Source organism: Acinonyx jubatus, chromosome C1 (genome assembly GCF_027475565.1).
Source record: "Acinonyx jubatus isolate Ajub_Pintada_27869175 chromosome C1, VMU_Ajub_asm_v1.0, whole genome shotgun sequence".
Lineage (NCBI taxonomy): Eukaryota > Metazoa > Chordata > Mammalia > Carnivora > Felidae > Acinonyx > Acinonyx jubatus.
The window spans coordinates 146,659,779-146,683,056 of NC_069381.1; the positions used below are offsets into that span (position 1 = coordinate 146,659,779).

The following is a 23,278-nucleotide window of genomic DNA, read 5'->3' on the forward strand; positions in this document are numbered from 1 at the left end:
GATCATACACTTACGTACATAATAAACAAAATAAAAATAAGAAATTGAGTGAGAGAAAAATAACATTAGGCCAAAAATAAAGTTAGTTTCAAAAATGCATGCCACAAAGCCCTGTACTCTTAGTTATGGTAGGGGGAAGGGGCAACCAAAGATAGAGGTTTCAGTTTCCTGATAGCCAAATGCAAAGAAGAAATGACTGTCATAGGCAGCTTTTATTGATTTATATTATTCACAGTACTCATAAAATTAAATCATTTTCTTGAAGAAAGCTCTTTTTGTTACTGAGACCTAAGAAAAGTCATTCTATTGAGTTGTCAAAAATATTCCAGCAATAACTAATCATTTTTGAACAAGGATTTCTTTAACATTCCTCCCAGACTGGCCAATGGCATAGTACTTAAGAGTCTTTCAGCAGCTAAACAGGGTTCAAGTATGTCACACACAACTGTAATTCAAGGATAAGATATGGAATATCCAGAGCAGTAGTCTACCTATTACAGATATTCCTCCCCAAAATATATTGTTAGAAATCACAATTAATTTTTAAACTTGAGATAAAATTCACATAACATAAAATTCACCATTTTAAAGTATATTACTCAGTGGTGTTAATAGATTCACAATGTTGTACAACTACTATTGAATTCCAGAACATTTTCATCATCCCACAGAGAAACACCATACCAATTAAGCAGTCATTGCCCATTCTCCTCCCCACTCTCCTTCTCAGGCCCTGGCAACCGCTAATCTACTTTCTGTCTCTATGAATTTGTCTATTCTGGACATTTTCACATAAATGGAATCATATAATATCTGACCTCTACTGTGTGGCTTCTTTCACTTATCATACTGTTTCCAAGGCTCATCCATACTATAGCATGTATTGGTACTTCATTCTCTTACACGTATTAATAACAGTCAATTGTATGTGCATTTTGTTTATCCATTCATTGGTTAATAGGAATTTAGGTTGTATCTACCTTTAGGCTCTTATAAATAATGCTATGAACATTCATATACAAATTTTTGTGTGTACAAAAAGTGTCAGTTTTCTTAGATAAATACCTAGGAACAGAAATTTTGGGTGATATGGTGACTATATTTAACTTATTAACTGCCAAACTGTTTACCAAAACAGCTGTAGCATTTTACATTCCCACAAGCAGTACATGAGATTTTCAATTTTTCACATCTTGCCAACCCTTGTTATTTTCCATTATTTTTTATAGTCATCTTAGTAGATATGAAGTATTATCTCATTAGAGCTTTAATTTGCATTTCCTGGTGGCTAATGATGTTGAGCACTTTGTCACGTGCTTATTGCCATTTGTATATCTTCTTGGAGAAATGTTCGAATCCTTTGCCTATTCCTTAATTGGCTTACTTATCATTTTGTTGTAAAGTTTTGTTCACAATGAATTTTTAAGGATTTTCATCTATTACCAGTTGTCAGATTAGGAGTGAAAAAATAAAATAAATTATAATATGTGCAAATGAAGATAGAAGATCAAAACTACTTTAGGACAGGGGCACCTGGATGGCTCAGTTGGTTAAGTGTCCGACTCTTGATTTCAGCTAGGTCATGATCTCACAGCTCGAGGGTTCGAGCCCCACATCGGGCTCTGTGCTGACAGCATGGAGCCTGCTTGGGATTCTCTCTCCCTCTCTCTCTGCCCCTCCCCTGTTCACTTGCTCTCTGTTTCTCAAAAATAAATAAATAAACATTTAAAAAAACTACTTTGAGGCAGAAAACACATCTCCATATTACATGGAACTACTGTATAATAGTTACTAATATCAACACAAATCCTTGCACTGCTTGTGTATTTTCTTCCTCCTCAATACCAAATGTATTGCCTAGTTAATGAACAGTTGGTATCCATAAAGAGGCATATTGTTTTAACATTTCAACAAAAACTGGCAATTGTCAAATAATTAGAAAAAAAGATGGATATTAAGACAGCTTGAAACATTTCAAAAGAAACTAACAAATAAATAGATTACAGCTTGAAAAAGTAAAGCATAAAATATTTGCGTGCTCACTGAGTTCTCCATGCAGACTTAAAAGCTTTAAAAAAAAAAAGTTAATAGCTCTTATTTGTAGCTTTAAAGGCAATGCTAGTTTGACTCTTTCAGTGACCAAAGATTTTATTCCAGTGTCTGGATTACTCTGGTCTGAATAGGCAACACTTTTCTTTAAAGTTCTAGGAATGGAAGATACTGACCATCAAGCTAGTTAACCAAATGCAATCACAAGCTTAAATTTATGGTAAGAAGGATGGTGAAAAGAACACTTCTGAGTTTCTTAAGAATGTGATTCTTATGGATGGAATTTGAAACAAATATAATACTGCCTTTGCTGGGGGAAGAGGGCAAGAACATGAACGCTCCTAATAAGTTTCACCACTTCAATATCTAAGTTCTATTAGATATAATTTTAATTCACTACTGCCATAGTAAATGAATTTTATTATTCCATTTACTATTTTTTTCCTTATAGGATTTTCGTGACCTACCCCCTAACATTACTTGGCATGATCTCTGTTCTATCCAGTGATGCACAGGCAGCATTTATCAAGCAACAATTAAGGTATGTGATCTATTCCATAACCAATTATGTCCTGACTTATAATTTCAATCTATATGTGTGATAACATCTATATTATCAATGATACACAGTATTAATGTCACCCAGCCTTGTTCTCAAAACAATGCATAAAGCTTTAAATTTAAAAAATGATTCTAATTCTCAAACTGCTAATGAATTAAACAAACATAAAAATTGGAATATTTCAAAGGGAACAGCTGCCTTCAGTTTCTAAAAAATATTGAGAAGTGAGCTATTCAAGATTAAACAATGATTGTTTTTACAGCAACCCAAAGAATAACCAACATACTACAAAATGTGCAGACTGTGTTCTTCCTTTTCTTATCATACACTTAAACAAAATAGGTAAAGAAGTTTCATTACATGAAAACAGGTTTAATGCTGAAGTTCTGTAATTACCCACTTGATCAGCAAGTTTTCTAATATTAAGCAGAAATAGTATGAAAAGATGCAAATGTTTGCATTTTTTTAAGTTGGTAGATTTAGAATTTTTTAAAACAAAAATATATAAAAAAGATGCTTACATTTCTCATGATAAAAATATTTTTGACTCCATATGTTAAAAATGACTTCACTTTTCTAATTGCTTTATAGTCACTGTATTTCAAAAATGTATATGAATTAAAATTTCACCATTTTCAGCAATTAATTCACCTGGGAGATTATCTTTTTTTTGTGCTTTAACTTAATCCAAAGAAAGCAGGTCAGTTCATTAAGATACAAAAATGTTCCATGACAGGGGTGCCTGGCTGGCTCAGTCAGTAGAGCATGCAGCTCTTGATCTCCAGGTTGTAAATAAGTTCAAGCCCTGTGTTGGGTGTAGTGATTACTTTAAAAAATAAAATAAAATAAAATAAAATAAAATCTTAAAAAAAGAAGGTCCATGATACAACAGTAAGCCTTGTGGAGTGTCTGATACATAGGTTTTCAATGCACGTCTACTAAACTAAGTTGTATATTTTATCTGTGCTTTAACTTCCTCTGATATACAATACCAGAATGTAGAGAATAAAGATTCTGATCTTTAGTTGAAACTTTAAAACTTAAAATGTTCTGGGTCACCTGTGTGACTCAGTTGAGCATCCAACTTTGGCTCAGGTCATGATCTCACGGTTCATGAGTTCTAGTCCCACATCGGGCTCACTGATGTCAGCACAGAGCCTGCTTTGGATCCTCTGTTCCCCCCTCTCTCTGTACCTCCACAGCTTGTGCTCTGTCAAAAATAAATAAACATTGAAACAAGAAAAAAAAAACTTAGAATGTTCTTACTTAGAAATCAATTTCACTTTAGAATATGGACAATTTGATTCCAGTATTTTACTTTTTAAAAATTTTTTTAAAGGACACTTGAGTTTTTTTTAAGTTTTTATTTTAAGAGAGAGAGAGAGAGGGAGGGGCAGAGAGAAAGGGAGAGAGAGAATCCCAAGCAGGCTCCACGCTGTCAGTGCAGAGCCTGACACAGGGCTCAATCCCACAGATCGTGAGATCATGACACAAACTGAAATCAAGAGTTGGTTGCTCAACCAATTAAGCCACCTAGTCACCCCTCATTCCAGTATTTAAATATGATTTCACTGTAGAAGAGGGCAATAGATAAAAAAGCTGAGTAATACTCAATTTGAAAGTCTCTCCAATATATCATCCTGAGGAAAAAGTGATCCCCATTAAATGACATTTTCCTGTCATTTTTAGCCCCCAGACACTTTTTACCCTTTCTCTGTCTTCTCTCCTTTTGTCTAGAAAAGAGCAACTTCTCCTAACTTCTGCCATCTCTCCTCTGACCCCAGTGCCAACTTTCAGCACTCCCTACACCCTGTAGATAAATGTGGTGATCTTAACACCCCATCAGCTGCTGTGCATATCTTTATCACTAATTAACTTATTCCTATTGTTAGGATCTTCTTTTTATTAATCTGTTTCCTTTCACTAGACTCAAGTTTCATAAAAGTAATGGTTATGTCTAATATATAACAGATACTTGTAGTACAATAAAAAATAATCTAATATATAACAGATACTTGTAGTATAATAAAAAATAAATATTTAGTCTCTATCTCTGGTTCCTGACACAGAGCTCCAAAAAGTTCTGGAATTTAAATTTACTACGTCTATATGTTGGTGAGTGGACTCATGGGGAAGGTAGGTAGATAACTTCAGGATGGGGGTCAGTCACCAGAGAAAAACCAACCATTCAATTAGAGGGTTAGAACTTCCAGCTCCACTACCTCCGAAGACAGGTGAGGGACTTGAGATTGAATTCGTCAACAATGGGCCAATCAACCATACCTATGTAACTTTCATAAAAACCTCTAAATGATAGGAGTTAGGGAGCTTACAAGTTAGTGAACAGATCCATATGCCAAAAGCATCATATATACTAACTCCATGGAGACAGAAGATCCTGTGCTCAGGACCTTTGTAGACATCACCCTATAATATACTTCTTATTGTGCCTGTCCATCTGTATCCTTTATTATAAACTGTGACGGTAAGTAGAACACTTTCTTGAGTTCGATTAAGTCCTCAGGGAGGGGGTCATGGGAACCCATGAATTATAGTTGGCCAGGCAGAAATGTGGGTAGCCTAGGGACCCCATTTGCAGCTAGCACTGGAAGCAGGCGGCAGTCTTGTGGGAGTGAGCCCTTAACCTGTGGGATCTGCACTGTGTCAGAATTGAATTAAATTGCCAGAGACTCACTGGGTGTTGGAGAATTGATGAATTTGTTGTTTTGGGAAAAAATACTCAATACATTTATTTTGGGAAAATGAATAAATGAGTGAAAAGTTAATTAAAAAAGAAGTAAACCAGGCCACCTGAGTGGCTCAGTTGGTTGAGCATCCAAATCTTGATTTCGGCTCAGGTCATGATCCCAGGGTTGTGATATTGAGCCCCGTGTCAGTCTGCTTGGGATTCTCTCTCCCTCTGCCCCTCTTCCTCACTCATGCTTGCTCACTCTCTCTCTCTCTCTCAAATAAAAAATAAAAAAAAATAAAAAATAAAAAGAAGTAAAGCATATTTAATTTATTCACATTATAGTCATTCTTACATTAATTTTTAGAGCTTGTTTTTCCTTTATTGCTATTCATTTACATTTAATTTCTCTACATAGACAATGCTTGCTTTTTTTCTCTTATAATTATTTTAACATAAATACTCTCTTTTAAACTGAATACTGCTTTCAAGTTTGCCAAAACTTAAACCAAAATATATTATCAAAATCAAAATCAAAACCAAAAAGTTGATTTCTCCTTTATGAAAGACTGAGAATTTAGCACAGACTTACGTGCCTCTTATTTTATTGTATTTATCATAAGCAACTTGAGAATAAAGATTGTGTTTAATTAGAATTTTCTTTCCCAGAGATTAACAGAGTGCTTAGGACATGAAGTGTACTCATGAGCTAAAAAAGAAAAAGAAATATTGTAAGGGGAAAAAAAGGTCAGAAAAGGATTGTTAATTGGAAAGGAAGAGGGAAAAGATCTTCCTAGAAAACTGGAAAAAAGAGGAATACATAACAGGAGAGAGGAATACTGAATTTGGCCAAAGTATATTTTGGGTAATCTTCAAGAAAATAATTTCTGATAAAAAATCTTTAACAAGCCCTCACAGAGGTAAGTCATGAAAGGAGAACTTGTTGTCAGAAATTTGGAAGGGACCCAAAATGGCCAAAACAATCTTGAAAAAGAGGAACAAAGCTGGAAAGTTAACACTTATTTTTTTTTAAGACTTACTACAAAGCTACAGCAATCAAAGCAGTGTGATGATGACTTAATACTAGATGTTTATTTATTTTTTTAATGTTTATTTATTTTTGAGAGAAAGAGAGACAGAAAGCGACCAGGGGAGGAGCAGAGAGGGAGGGACACAGAATCCCAACCAGGCTCCAGGCTCTGAGCTGTCAGCACGAAGTTGGATGATTAACTGACTGAGTCACCAAGGTGCCCCAATACTAGATATTGAAATGAATACTATATCAATGAAATGAAATTGGGAATCGAGAAGCAAACCTTTACTTGTGTGGTTGATGGATACCTGACAAGAGTGCCTAAATACAACAGGTGCCTTTAAAACAAAAAAGTGCTAGGACAACCAGATATCCAAATGCAGAAGAGTGAAGTTGGACCTTTACCTCATACCATGCACAGAATTAACTCAAAATGGATCAAAAATCCAAAAAAAAAAAAAAAAGCTAAAATTATAAAACTCTTGGAAGAAATTATAGGTGTAAATCTTCTTGACCTTGGATTAGGCAATGATTTCTTACATATGATGTCAAAAGTGAAGGCAATCAAAGTCCAAAGCACAAGCAATTAAAGAAAAATAGATAAACTGAACTTTATCTAAAGGTGAAATTTTTGTGCCTCAAAAGACACTGTCAAGAAAGTGAAGAGACAACAGAAATGAAGGAAAATGCTTGCAAAGCATTTGTCTAATAAAGAAATTGCATTATATATATAAATATACCTCTTAAAACTCAATTTGTTAAAAACGAATAATGCAATTTTAAAATGGACAAAGAATTTTAATAGAAATGTATCTAAAGAAGATATACAAATGAACCATAAACACACAAAAAGATGCTCAACAACATTAGCCATCAGGGAAATGCAAATCAAGACCACAATGAGATACTACTTCATACCCCTAGATTGGCTAAAATGAAAAAGACAGAAAATAACAAGTGTTGGTGAAGATACAGAGAAACTGAAGCCTCTAAATATTGCTGGTGCGATTGCATGTTGCAGCCACTTTGGAAAATATGTGATAGTTCCTCAATAAGTTAAACAGAATTACCATATCATACAGTAATTCCTTTCCTATGTACCCAAGAGTATTGAAAATATATGTCACACAAATATCTACATGTTTGTGTAGGTTTTGTGCATGAATGATCATAGCAGCATTTTTCATAATTGTTTAATATTCACAATTATTCAAATGTCCATCACTGATAAACAAACAAAATGTGGTAATCCCTACAATGAAAGATCATTCAGTAATAAAATAAAAGGAAGTGCAGATACATGCTACAACATGGATGAACCTAAAAAACACTGTTATGTGAAAGAAGTCAATCACAAAGGCAAAATACTGTAAATTTCCATTTTTATATGAAATTTCCAGAATAGGAAATTACTGGTTTCTCGGGCCCAGGGCAGTGGGAAACCATTAAATTGCTGGTCTCTAGGGGCTGGTTTCCAGGTAGTGGGAAATAGAGAGTGACTTCTAGTTTATATATGGGATTTCTTAATGAGGTGAAAAAAAATTCATAAAATTATATAGTAGTGATGGTACACAACTCTGTAAATATATTAAAAACCATTGAATTGTATTGTATATTTATTAAAAGGGTGCATTTTACAGGTGAATTATGTATCAACAAACTTAGTTTAAAAAAAACAGTTAAGGGGCGCCTGGGCGACCCAATCAGCCCCATCAATTCTTGATTTCAGTTCAGGTCACAATCTCGGAGTTGTGAGATGGAGCCCCATATTGGGCTCCATCCTGAGCATGGAGCTTGCTTGGGATACTCTCTCTTTCCCTCTGCCCCTCTCCCCCACTCACAGTCTCTCTCTCAAATAAAAAAAATATATAAATATAAATAAATAAACAGTTAAGAGACCTGTAGGCAATACTGAGAAGCTCCAACATGTAACTAATAGGTGGTCCTAAAAAATGGATGGAGTTATAAAGAGGCAACATTTGAAGAGTTAACAACTGAATATCTTTTAGAATTGAAGAAGGAATTCGTTTCTCACAAAGTATAGTTTGTGTCCCAAGAAGGATAAAAAAATATATATCCACATCTAGACAAAACATCAAGATGAAATTGCAGAACATTAGGTAGGATAAACAGAAAATCACAAAAGATGTCAAAGAGAAAAAGACATATATTACCTCATAAGGAATACCGACAGACTATTCCTCAGCAACAAGAGAAAACAAAACACAATGAAGTAATAGCTTCAAAACTGAGAAATTGTATACAAAATACAATCATTCCTTAAAGATTAGCTTGTTTATTTTTTCGTATTTTAGGGGAGGGCAATTTTAATTGTTGATACTGTTTCTTTCTTGATTATTCATTTACTCGGGTTTTTAAAAATCCTGAAGCAATTTTGAAGTATAGATACTTTAAGTTCTTTTAGAAAATTATCTGTTTTACATAAGGTTTCAAGTTTCACATAAAGTTGTTCATTTTATTTTGTTACTTTTTACGTGCCTGTGATTTTAGGATTTTTTTTTATGTTTTGGTAACTCTTGATGAAAGCAATCCCTTATTATTAATTTCTGTGGTCCTTGATAATATATCTTGCTTTGATGTCTACTCAGCCTGAAATTAATATAATCAATCCAGCTTTCTTTTGATTATTTGTCAAGTATACCTTTTATACCCTTTCACTTTTAATCTACCTATGTCTTTATATGTAAAATGAGTTTTTCTTCAATAGCATATAGTTGGTTCTTACATTTTTATCCGATCTCTCTTAATTGAAGTATTTATACCATTTACATTAAATATAATTATTGATATGGCTGGATTTAAATCTACCATCATGATAGTTGTTTTCTATCAATCCTACTTTTTTCCTTTTCCTTCTTTACTTGTCTTCTTTTAGATTAAGTATTTATTTATTTATTATGGAAAAGAGAAAAGATAAAGAGGAAAAGACTCACTTTATGAAACTAGTTTAATTTTGAAAGTAAAACCAAACCAATTTCAGTTGCAAAATCCTAAACACACTGGTAAATCAAATATAGCAAAATATGAAAATACTATTAATAAATCATGATTAAGCAGTTTTTATTCAGAGAATACAAGGATAGCTCTATTTCTGAAAAGCTATTAATGTTAATCACAATATAATGAATTATAAGGAGAAAATTACAGTATCTCCTCAAGAATGCAAAAAAAGTATTCAATAAAATCCAAATATAAGTTTTGAGTAAAAACTCTTCACCAACTTAGTTAAAAAGTAGAAAATTTCTTTAACATGACAACTTAGTAGTAACAAATAATAATTAAAATGAAGAAGCATTCTCAATAGGGTCAAGAAAAAAACTAAATGTTTGTTGTTACCACTTCTATTTAATATTGTCCTTTAGTTCCTAATCAACAAAGAAAGTTAAGAATATAGGATTTCTGGCTGGCAGCCAAGCTGAAAACCCAGCCAACAAATGAGCATCAACCGTAAGATATGAGCAAAGGTATCTCCAGATTATTCCAGTTTACGGCTGGGAAGCCACCCCTAGACTCCATCCGAGGCATATGGAGCAGACACAAAGAAACCCTGCTATACTCTGTCTGAATTCCTAACACACAGAAACCGTAAAATATAATAAAATAAGTATTGTTTTAAGTCACTAAATTTTGGGTTACTCACTGGAACAATGGGGAAAGATTTTTAAATTAAAAAAGCATAATCATAAAAGAAAAAACTAACAATTTTTAAATTTCTATACAACGACGTTTTAACCAAAGACAAGGCACTGAGAGAAGATATCGCCAAGTCATATAACTGTAGAATAACAGACAGCCTAAGTCTGAAAAATGGGCCAAGAATAGGAACAAACCACAAAAGAGGAAACTTAGATGACTCATAAACATATAAAAGGTATTTAACCAGGCAATGGGAGAAATAAAAATAACAATTAGGAACCACTTAATAACCAGTCAGATTGGTAAAAATTTTAAGTCTAATAATATCAAATTCATTAAGGATCAAAAGATATGGAAATCTGAGGGCGCCTGGGTGGCGCAGTCGGTTAAGCATCCGACTTCAGCCAGGTCACGATCTCGCGGTCCGTGAGTTCGAGCCCCGCGTCAGGCTCTGGGCTGACTGCTCAGAGCCTGGAGCCTGTTTCCGATTCTGTGTCTCCCTCTCTCTCTGCCCCTCCCCCGTTCATGCTCTGTCTCTCTCTGTCCCAAAAATAAATTAAAAACGTTGAAAAAAAAAAAGATATGGAAATCTGGCATGCATTTTGTCATAGCAACTGTCCCCTGCATGATGATGTTATCCAGAAAAGCCAAGGATGTATGGCAGGGACAGCGGCTCCCAGAACCCACTCTCCAGATGTACAGACATCATTCCTCAGCGATCACTTGGGAGCAGTGAGGGGACACCCTGAGGGACAGGTGGATGTGGTCTGCTGCCAGCCATGAGGTCAAAGCTTTCCCAAATCACAACACAGACCTAGGGATTGTGGAATGTTAATGTACAACTATCAGAGAGCAATTTGTCATTAGATAAGCATTTCAAGGTACAAATACAATTCTAGATATATACCCTTCATAACTCCCACAGCTATGCCTAAGAAGACAGGCAGAAGAATATCCCTTTTAACACTTATAGTGAAAAACTATAAACACCCTATATATCAACTATTAGGAGAACAGATAAATTAACTGCATTATATTCATACAAAGAAATACTGTTCAGCAATGAAGATGAATACCTTACAGTACATGAATAAACACGGATAAATCTGGAAAACAATGATTAGTGATAAAAACAGTTTGGAAAATGATACATACAGTATAATGCTATATAATAAGGTTTTAAAACATGCCAAACAATACTGCATATCATATACATATATGGTACAAATCCGTACACTTTCTTAGGAGTTTCTTAGGAGTGATTGACACAAATCTCTCTTCTATGAAGAAAAGGAAGAGAAAGAATGGGATTGGGTAGTTACATATAAGGTTTCAAGTGTACCTGGTTTTATTTATGTATAATAAGTTGAAACATATGTGGCAACAGATTAACATTTATTAAAGTAAGGTGATAGGTACAGTATAAACATTGTATTATTTTATAGTCTGTATGTCTGCAATGTTTTAAAATGTTTTTTAAGTTTTAAAAAAACATTGCAAGGGACCATGGAGAAGTTGGAGGCTTGAGAAAGTGAAAAGATGTGGAATCTTGATTGTGGAAAATGTACTAAGTTCAGTTTATTAGAAATGAGTGATACAATTGCCAGTAAAAATATAGTAATTGGATCACATGGAAGCAATTTATGAAAAGATTCGAAACAGTGCCATTTTAAACAGATGTTCCCTTAATACATTTAATAATGTCTATTTATGAAACATTCTACTTGAATTTCTCTGCCCTACAAAATAAAGAGACAGTTATCAAATAATCAAAAACAAATCTCTGGGGGTGCCTGGCTGGCTGAGTCGATAAAACATGAGTGATTCTTAATCTCAGAGTTGTAGGTTTAAGCCCCACATTGGGTGTAAAGACTCTTTAAAAAATAAAATCTTAAAAAAAAACCCAAAAATCTATGACACCATAATATAAATTTACACAAAAGAATATTTTGTTTCTATTAGCAACTTTTACAGTTACCTCTATTCTAGAAGACATTTCTCTTGTCAAAGATATAGTAATTAAAATGCAGAGGATTCTGAATATATACATATCTGAATAGAAAATGCTTTGACTTTATTAACTAACACAGTTTAAAGGAGATCTGTAAAAACCTGCTTAGGTCCTTCAAACTCTAGACTCCAAAATTATTGTGTAACTTTATGCTTTATTGAAAATGGTTAGAAGTTATTAAAAAACAAAATTCCACTTTTTGTAATAGCCTTACACTTAAATAGCAACTAGAACCTGTACCTCATCTCTCTGACTTTTGGAGTCTAAGCTTCATAGTTATCACTTGGTTTTTTAAGTATTTTGAGTAACCCTTCCTACTTTTTGAGAGCAGGAAATGTTTTATGCATCACTGTTTTCCCAATACCTAATCCATAGAGATGTTCAATAAATAATTATTTGTTAAATGAATGAAATGAATCTAGCCCCTAGCACAGACACAGTCTCAAAAGCTCTGCAACAGACTGCACAGCCAAAGCAACTATTGTGGGTCAGACCAACTAGCTCATTCAGCTTAAGATTCTGGAAATTATTTAGAGACTTTACTATCCTCAGGAGCTCTACTTTTAATACTTCTCCCCTAATATATCAGGCAGTAAGCCAATCATTTGGATCTAAAATTCTCTTGAAGATAGAAGACCAACAGACAGCTCTTTAAAATGTAATAAAAATATTTTTATATATGGGAATTTCACACTTCATGGACTAATTATGATTCAAGAGGCCAAGATTCACTGCTAATACTACAGGTAATGAGATGATGAGGACTAAGACAAGGTTACTGGATTTAAAAAAAAGGAGAATATAACTCATGATGCACAAAAGAACTATTTCAGTACAGTGGTAGGAACAGAAGACAAACTACTTTTTATAAATATGATAATAATAATTATCTAGTTTAGATTTCTTATATTTAGAGACAATGTGGCTGATTCTACTAAGGGATAATACCACAACAAAGGAGCAAGCATAATTCAAAAAAAATCCTATGTATCCATATAATATAGGCCATGCTCAAAGGTAAGTTATCAACTATTTTGAGTTTACTATCTTTCTTTTTTTTTGCTTAAATGCTTATTTTTTATTTTTGAGAGGGGGAAGGGGCAGAGATAGAGCGGGACAGAGGACCTGAAGCAGGCTCTGTGCTGACAGCAGAGCTCTCAAAGGGGGGCTTGAACTCACGCAGTAGGAGATGGTGACCTGAGCTGAAGTCGGAAGCCCAACCGACTGAGCCACCCAGTCGCCTTGAGTTTATTATATTTCATATGCATTTTGATAAGACTGGAACATTAAGAGCAGGATGAGTTTTTTGTTTGCTTGTTTCTTAAGATTTTATTTTTAAGTAACTCTACACTCAATGTGGGTTTTGAACTTACAACACCAAGATCAAAAGTCACATGCTCTACTGGCTGAGCCAGCCCGGTACCCTAGGACAAATTCTATTTTAAAGTACAGCAATTTATTAAATCACTTTTCTGTTGATTTTTATCGTGACACAAGAGAAAATATCAAAACAATTTAAGAATGTTGAGGACTAAAACTCCAAACTGCAAGGTGCAAGGTGGTAGGTGGGAAGTAAACAAGGGTAATAGTACACCATCATAGGAAAAGCAAGTCACACACAGAATAAAATTTATTCCTGGGGCACACACGTGGCTCAGTTAGTTAAGCGTCCAACTCTTGATTTCTGCCCTGGTCATGATCCCAGGGTTGTGAGACTGAGCTCTGCGACAGGCTCCATGTGCTGAGCATTCAGCCTGCTTAAGATTCTCTCTCTCTCTCTCTCTCTCTCTCTCTCTCTCTTTTTCTCCCTCTGCTCCTTCCCTACTTACACCCACATGTGTGCACTTTCTCTAAAAAAAAAAAATTATTCCTGTACTACATTATTTACTAATTAAAATAATGATGCTAATAATTATAAAACAATTACCAAATCTTTTTAAAGGACATATTATATGTATAGGACTTTTTCTAGGCAAATGTGTTCATAAGAAATATAAAACCTAGGTCTATCATATGTTCTTTTCTCTCCCCATTTTTAAATTGTGTTAAAATAAACAAAGTTTACTCTCAAATGGTTCAGAATGAAAAAGCAAATGGTGAATTTTGAAAAAGGGATAAAAGCTATACTGGATGTTCTACACTATTCTTATTCTTGCAGCTTGACTGCAGCTTGAAATTTATGTAAATAAACAGTTAAAAATTGTGCCTAAGACATAGAAGCTACATATGGAATTCTAATTGATAACACTAAAGAATACAAGCAATTATTAGCAAGTAATTATGTAAAAATACAAAAATACATGTAATTTCAAAGCACTGTCAGTTTATCACACCCAAATTGTAAACAATGACAGATCTGTGTCTTTCATGAAACTGGATAAATATAATGGGGTCAATTATATCAGGACATTCTGTATATGGTCAGTAATTTCAATTAAGATTCAGAAATTGTGGAAATTACCTCTAGCAATGTTTATTAATATTATTAATGCTGAAAACAGGTTTTTGTGCATCACTGAATTCAGTCCTCACTGACTAACATTTAATGGGTCAAAAAGAATGAGTTTTCTGTTGACTCAGCCAGTGCAGTGATTGACAAACATAATTCAATAATACCAGAAAGAATAAAATGTCAACTTCTGTGTCTGATACTTACAAGATTCTGCCAATGCTTTATTTTTATTCTATCCTTTTAAAACTATTTTCTCTTACTTCTGATTTACTTCCTTGCTGCTGTTTTTGTTGTTGTTGTTTTGGGATTGTGTTTTGTTTGTTTGTTTTGTTTTGTTTTGTTTGCAAGAGAGAGAGAGCACTCATGTGCACACATAAGCAAGGGAGAGGGAGACAGAGATGGAGACAGAGAATTCTAAGCAGGCTGCATGCCCAGCACAGAGCCAGACTCGGGGCTCTATCTTATGATGGTGAGATCATGACCTGAGCTGAAATCAGGAGTTGGATGCTCAACCAACTGAGCCACCCAGGTGCCCCTGCTTCATTGTTTTAAGTTTTCAGTAGACTTTTTGTTTTATCTTTCATATTTTTTAATCTTAATTTTCCTTTCAATTGTCATTTTTATCTTATTTATTATTATAGGAGTCTCAGTTTACACCAATAAGAAGAAAGCATTATATATGGATAACACAGATTATGAACATACGAATTGGAATCCTTTTTTTCCATCCATTTCTACATTAAGTCTCTAAAAAATCTGAGATTTAGTATATCAGAAGTTATACATTCAGACAAAAACTCACTTCTAATATTACTATACTTGTGCAGATATCATATTTAGACTGCTGAAACAATGTTGCTTTCTCACATTATTTACCATCATTGATTTTTGCCTTATATAACTATTAATAATTCTATAAACAATACAATATATATTACAAGAAGTTAAATTAGAATTTATATTTATGGAAGGGCTTGATGTCCTTTGCTTATTACAGAAATGATGCAGGTAGGAAAGAATCTTCTGACAGAAATCCAACACTGTGTCCTATGATTGCTTTAGAGTATACTAGCTCAAATCTGGCCTATCTTTATGAAATTTTATAATTTATAAAGATAATTTATATATTTTTTCATATTTCTTAACGTATCAATGCATTAAGCTATCTTACACTATAAGATATATACTTGTAACATAACCATAAATCACAGAGAAAGTATCATCACAGAAAGGAAAATTGAAGTTTATAGACAGATTAAATGATTTACCAAAATTACATAGACAGCAAAGTAGCAGACTAGAGGATGTAAACACTAACATGTCCCTAGCCTAAAGAATGAGAAGAACTTCTCTTGGTCATGTCACAGGAGCAAGTGAAAAGAAATACAAAAGTGGCTATGAGAACCAAAAGCAACACTGTGTGAATTGATCTAAATCATCAAGATTATCTCCATAATATCTGCTAGACACTTCATAGAACCATAGATACCTCAGCACTTTATTTTGTCTGCTCTGCAATGAGCAAATGTCCTACTTCCAAAATTTCTACTATACCAGAACCACTGAATCAGTGATATTTATTTATTTATTTATTTATTTATTTATTTATTTATTTATTTATTTATTTATTTTTACACACATGGCAGATTTATTTTTAATAAAATGGGGCAAAAACCAGCTTTCTTGCCCGAGCAATTAATCTATAGAAGATAGTGTGTATATTTTACATTTATAAACCAGCAACCAAAATTGCTGAATATCCCCAGTAGATCTTATTGTTCAGTGGTTTGATGATTCTTTCTTTGTCTTGCCCACACCCATTGCCAGTGGTTGTACCAGATTTTTTCTAGGAGCATGCTGTCTACTCAGGCCTATGTCAGTGTATGTTTAGACTTCAGACAGTGATTTTAAAAGCTTTTTGTTTTGAACTGATGGTTACCAGAGAGGAGGCAAGTAGGGGGAATGGGTGAAATAGGGGATGAGGATTAAGGAGTGCACTTGTTGTGATGAGTACTAGGTGATATACGCAATCATGAATCACTATATTTTACATCTGAAACTAATATAACACTGTATGTTAACTATACTGGAATTAAAATTTTAAAAAGATAAAAAAATTTAAAAAAATATATAAGCTTTTTGTTTGGGACAGGTATAAAAAAGAACCAACAGGAGAGCAAATAGTATATAATGTTATAATATACATCAGTTCTGATTCTTTCAAGATAAGCTCTTCACTGAGAAGTTTTTTTTAGCCTGAATTATTGTAATTATAATCCAGAACCAATAAAATAAAGGATCAAATGTGTTAGAAACAAGGACTGAAGACTGAAGGGAGCCATGGAAAAGACTGGTTCACTACACGGGGATATTCTTACCCTTGCAAAAACTTTGATCAAAAACATTGTTGCAAAAGCATAGCTAGAAGAGAATGAACATAGACACTCCTCAAAATTCACCTCTGACTCAGATTCCAAAGAGTGGTCAAGGCTTGCTCTGATTTTGGTATGTGGTTGGAGGGAGACTATTTCAAACTGGTAATATATAAGGAGAAACACTACAGGTTAAAATAAACACCAATCTTCTTAGGGCTTTTTCACAGCTATACAATAATAGGAATGCAGGCTGCAATTGGTGTGGGGGGGTGGTAAGGAGTTGGGAGTATATAAGGATACACAGTCTTATCAGATAAAATGTTCTTAGGCAGTGAGGCAAATATTCCAAGTTGCCTTAGGCAGTGAGGCAAATATTCAAATATTCATCATGTAGGCAATCTAAAGTAGGAGTAAAGTGGCTCCAGGCTAGCTCAGTCTGAGAAGCATGAGAGTCTTGATCTTAGGGTTGTGTGTTCAAGTCCCATGATGGATGTAGAGATTACTTAAAAATAAAATCTTTAGGAAAACCTGGGTGGCTCAGTCAATTAAGTGTTGACTCTTGACTTTGGGTACTGATCTCATGGTTCATGGGATTGAATCCTGCATCAAGCTCTGGGCTGAAGGTGTGGAGACTGCTTGGGATTTTCTCTCTCTCTCTCTCTCTCTCCCCCTCCCCCACTCATGCTCTAAACAAACAGGGAGTTAAGATGGTGGAGAAGTAGGGGGATTAGGATTTTCCTCATACCTGAAACACAGCTGTATTGAGGTCAGGTGACTTGCAACACCCAGGAAATCAATCTGCGGAGTGGCAGTAGGATCTCCGTAGTTGGAGGGAGACAGCTTGGTGGGATTGAGGTGCGTGTATGTGAATGGGGGGAGATAAAACAGCGTCTGACTTCCGCTCAAGTCACAATCTCATGGTTCATGGTTCATGGGTTCAACCCCTGTTGTGCTGACAGCTCAGAGCCTGGAGCCTGCTTCGGATTCTGTATCTCCCTCTCTCTATGCCCCTCCTCTGCTCATGCTCTGTCTCTCTCTCTCAAAAATAAATAAACGTTAAAAAAATTTTAAAAAGGAAGAGCTAAAAAAATCTGTAAGCTGAAAACAATAGAAAGCTTATTTAAAAAAATAAAGAAGACACAAAGAAATGGAAAAACATTCCACGTTCATGGATTGGAAGAACAAATATTGTTAAAATGTCAATACTACCCAAAGCAATCTGCATATTCAATGCAATCCCTATCAAAATAACACCAGCATTCTTCACAGAGCTAGAACAATCCTAAAATTTGTATGGAACCACAAAAGACCTGTATAGCCAGAGAAATGTTGAAAAAGAAAACCAAAGCTGGAGGCATCACAATCCCAGAATTTAACCTGTATTAAAAGCTGTAATCATCAAGACAGTATGGTACTGGCACAAAAAAAGATGCATAGATCAATGAAACAGAATAGAGAAACCAGAAATGGACCCACAAATACATGGCTAACTAATCTTCAACAAAGCAGGAAAGAATATCCAATGGAAAAATGAGAGTCTCTTTAGCAAATGGTTCTGGGAGAACTGGACAGCAACATGTAGAAAAATGAAACTGGACCACTCTCTTATACCATACACAGAAATAAATTCAAAAATGGATGAAAGACCTAAATGTGAGACAGGAAACCATCAAAATCCTACAGGAGAATACAGGCAGCAACCTCTTTGACCTTGGCCACAGCAACTTCTTACTTGACATGTCTCCAAAGACAAGGGAAGTAAAAGCAAAAATGAACTATTGACACCTCATCCAGATAAAAAGCTTCTGCACAGTGAAGGAAACAATCAGCAAAACTAAAAGGCAACTGACATATTTACAAATGACATGTCAGATAAAGAGTTGGTATCCACAATCTATAAGGAACTTAACCAAACTCAGCACCCAAAAAACAAATAATTCAGTGAAGAAATGGGCAGAAGACATGAATAGACGCTTTTCCATAATAGACACCCAGATGCCAAATAGATACATGAAAAGATGCTCAATATTGCTCACTATCAGGGAAATACAAATTAAAATCACAATGAGATACCACTTCACACTGCTCAGAATGGCTAAAATTAACAATTTGCAGATCAACAGATGCTGGTGAGGATGTGGAGAAAAGGAAACCCTATGGCACTGTTGGTGGGAATGCAAACTGGCATAGGCACCCTGGAAAACAGTATGGAGGTTCCTCAAAAAATTAAAAGTAGAGCTACCCTATGACCCAGCAATTGCACTACTAGGAATTTATCCTAAGGATACAAAAATGCTGATTCCAAGGGGCACATGCACCCCAGTGGTTATAGGAGTGCTATCAACAATAGCCAAATTATGGAGAGAGCCCAAATGTCCATCAACTGATGAATCAATTGAGAAGATGTGGTGTGTGTGTGTGTGTGTGTGTGTATACATACATATATATGCAATGGAATACTACCCAGTGATGGAAAAAGAATTAACTCTTGCCATTTGCACAATGGAATTGGAGGAATGATTAGCGAAATAAGTCAGTCAGAGAAAGACAGAGATCACATGATTTCACTTACATGTGGAATTTGAGAAACTGAACAGATGAACATGGGGAAGGGAAGGAAAAATAAGATAAATACAGAGAGGGAAGCAAAAGAGAAGAGACTCTTAAATACAGAGAACAAACTGAGAGTTGATGGGGGGGGGGGTTTAATGGGTGATGGGCATTAAGGAGGGCACTTCTGGGGATGAGCACTAGGTGTATATGTAAGTGATGACTCACTAGGTTCCACTTTGGAAGCCAAGACTACACTGTATGTTAACTAACTTGAGAATTAAAAAAAAAAAAAAAAAAAGGCACCTGTGGCTCAGTTGGTTAAGCATCTGACTTCAGCTCAGGTCTTGATCTCACAGTTCGTGGGTTCGAGTCCTGAATCAGGCTTTGCACTGACAGTGTGGAGCCTACTTGGGATTCTCTCTCTCCCCATCTCTCTCTGCCCCCCCCACTCATGCTTTCTCTCTCTCTCAAAATAAATAAATAAATTTATTTAAAAAAACAACAAAGTTCCTTAAAATAAAAATAATATATATGAAAAAATAAACATTTTTTTAAAAAAATTAAAATAAAATATTTTTTAAAAAGAAAATAAAATGGGAGTAAAAACAGAATTGGGACCTGGGCAGGCAGTTTTACCAAAGGTAGGAGTCTACATATGAATGCAATGGTCACAAAGAAAACAAAATAACAATCAACAAAAACAAAGACCAGTTCCCTCCCTAACTTCTCAGGTTTTTGAATGATGAACTAAATGACTGAATAAATCTATAGTATCAAAGCCTTCAGGATACAAAACAGTATACAGATAAACAGAGAAGGAAGTCAAGAAGAATCTACCTATATATTGTTAAGCAAATAGTAATTCTTTATAAATCTGCCCTTATATGAAGACGACTCATCTAGAAGAAAACCCCAGGCAAAAATTTTGTCATTAAAAAGTATGAAATAAACACAGTAGGTAAAAGATTAATGAAAAAGACACATACCAGGAAACAAGAATGAAAGACTGCTTTCTACACCCAGGAAAATTTCTCTCTGTAAAGTAAGTTATAAAATGAAATAAAAATAGAATGAATCAAAATTTGTGAATTTAGTTCAGCTCTAGTCAAAACTCACGGGATTATTTTCTGTCACTTGACAAAAATGGTCAAAACATACCTGAGAAAAGCAACTAACATAAGAATTCTGAAATAAGTGAGCAAAGATGAGAGGTCTGTCCTAAGAAATATCGAAACTTAGGGCGCCTGGGTGGCTCAGTTAGTTAAGCGTCCAACTCTTGGTTTCGGCTCGGGTCACGATCTCACATTTGGTGGGTTCAAGCCCCCTGTTGGGCTCTGTGCTGACAGTGCAGACCCTGCTTGGAATTCTCTCTCTCTGTCCCTCATGCACTCTCTAGCTCTCTCTCAAAATAAGTTAATAATCTTAAAAAAAAATAAATACCAAAACTTATACAGCTAACAATTAAAATTAAGGTATTGAGGAAGAAATAAGAATATGAAAGAAACCCTTCTGCCTCCGTGAGCAGTGCCATGGCAATTGGCAAGAACAAGCACCTTACAAAAGGCAGCAAAAAAGGAGCCAAGAAAAAAGTGGTTGATCCATCTTCTAAGAAAGATTGGTATGATGTGAAAGCACCAGCTATGTTCAATAAAGTAATATTGAAAAAACACTAATTACAAAAGCTCAAGGAACCAAAATTGCATCTGATGGCCTTGAGTGTCATGTTTATGAATTAAGCCTTGCTTACCTGCAGAATGATGAAGGTACATTTAGAACTGAGGATGTTCAGGGCAAAAACTGCCTAATTTCCATGGCATGGATCTTACCTATAAAAAAATGTGTTCCATGGTCAAAAAATGGCATTACATGACTGAAGGTCATGTTTTGATGTCAATACTCCCAAAAGTTATTTTGTCTGTTTTGTGTTGGTTTTACTAAAAAATGCAACAATCAGATTCAGAAGACTTTTTATGCTCAGCACCAACAAATCTGGAAAAAGATGATGGAAATCATGATCTAAGAGGTGCAGACAGGTGAATTGAAAGAAATGGTCAATAACTCGATTCCAGACAGCATTGGTGTTAGGATGTCCTTAGAACCACAGTAGAGGGGACTGCCATCTTGCCAGCTCAAGCCAATGAAAAGCCCCTAGTAGCTGCCAGAACGAATTGGAGGTCAACCAATCACGAGCGACAGCACGACCTGACGCGAAAAAAGGCCCACCCGGACCTAAACCCTGAACCGCTGCAGCTTAAAAACCCCACCCCACCACACCTGGAAGCGACTTCCCTGACTCTTCTCTCTCTCCCTGAGTCACAAAACCTCGCCCAAGACCTTAGTTCCCAAATAAAGCCTTTGACTGCTAAAATTTTTTAGCCTCTGACTCCTATCTTTACCCTGCCTTACGCCTGACCCTAACAATTGGAAAAGACATAGAAAAGGCTTGCCAGGAGCACCATGGTGGCTCAGTCAGTTGAGCATCTGATTCTAGGTTTTGACTCAGGTCATAATCACGCAGTTTGTGGAATCGAGCCCCGCGTCCAGCTCTGCACTGACAGCACAGAACCTGCTTGGGATTCTCTCTCTCTCTGCCCCTCCCCATTCACAATCAGGCTCACTCTCTCTCTCAAAATAAATAAACATTAAAAAAAAGGAAAGAAAGGCTTGTCAGTCTATTTATCTGCTCCATGATGTCCTTGTTAGAGAAGTAAAAATGCTAAAGAAGCCTAAGTTTGAATTGGGAAAGCTCATGGCACTTCATTGTGAAGGTAGTACCTCTGGAAAAGCTACTGTTTATAAGACTGGTGCTACAGTTGACCATGTTGATAAACATGAGCCATCACTCCAAGAATTCAAAATTTAGACGTTTAATGGTGAGAAATAAGAAATCTTATTTGCGATGTTTAAAAACATAAGAATATGAAAGACATAATTCAAAGAATACAAAATGAGTCCTAATGAGTTTAATATATATTTTATTTTTTATCTATTTAATTTTAGAGAGAGTGCGTGTGTGTGTACATGCAGGCAATCAGGGGAGGGGCAGAGGGAGAGACAGAATCCCAGGCAGGCTCCACCTTCAGCATGGAGCCCAATGTGGGGCTCGATCCCATGACCCTGGGATCATGATCCCAGCCAAAATCAAGAATCGGACACTCAACCAACTGAGCAACCCAGGCACCCCAAATATATGTATATATATTATAAATATTTTATGTTTGTTTATTTATTTCTTTATGAGAAAGCGAGCAAGTGGGCAAGGAGCAGAGAGAGAGGGAGACAGAGAATCCCAAGCACTTTCTGTACTGTCAGCACACAGCCCAATATGGGGCTTCAACTCACGAACCATGAGATCATAACCTGGCTCAAAATCAAGAGTCAGACATTCAACCAACTGAGCCACCCCAGTGCTATGCCCTTAATATGTATTTTTAAAGTGATATTTCAAATTAGTGAAAAAAGGAACAAGCATCCAATAAATAATATTGGGATAATGGGCTAAAAATCTGGGAGAAAAATTAAATGATCTATAACTCACAATTCTAGATTTCCAAATCAGACCAAAAAAGACATTTTAAAATATCAGCAGGAATATTTTTATCACCTTAGCACAGAGAATGGCCTCCTTCTAGAGGTGGCATCTGTGTCAAACACTGCTCATTATCCCTCAATGTCCATTCTCTTATTTCTAGCTGGAGGATAGAATCATACAAAAACCCAGATTTAGCTGGGAACCTCCCCCTCAGCTAGCAGTTTCATTCCCCAATGCTCTCTTGCAATGTTGTGAAAAAGTTATAAACAAGCACATATGAACAAAGTCATATGTGCAACTTCCCAGTTATATTCTTTAAACAGGTCTACCTTCCACTTCTTTCTCCCTTCCTGATGCTGGAAGAA

General features: G+C 35.3%; 1 protein-coding gene and 1 pseudogene across 3 annotated transcripts in view; one reads left to right on the forward strand and one right to left on the reverse strand.

The window, feature by feature from the left end:
- Positions 1-23,278, reverse strand: part of BAZ2B (bromodomain adjacent to zinc finger domain 2B) — a 317,724-nt gene that overhangs the window by 244,814 nt on the left and 49,632 nt on the right. The window contains exon 2 of one of the 3 annotated variants that reach the window (XM_053215127.1): positions 21,129-21,207. The exons of the other annotated variants lie outside the window; for them this stretch is intronic. The gene's annotated coding sequence lies outside the window, so the exon portion shown is untranslated. The remainder of the gene's footprint in view (positions 1-21,128; positions 21,208-23,278) is intronic. 3 annotated transcript variants of the gene reach the window in all.
- On the forward strand, positions 20,911-22,265 carry LOC106984876 (40S ribosomal protein S3a-like; annotated as a pseudogene).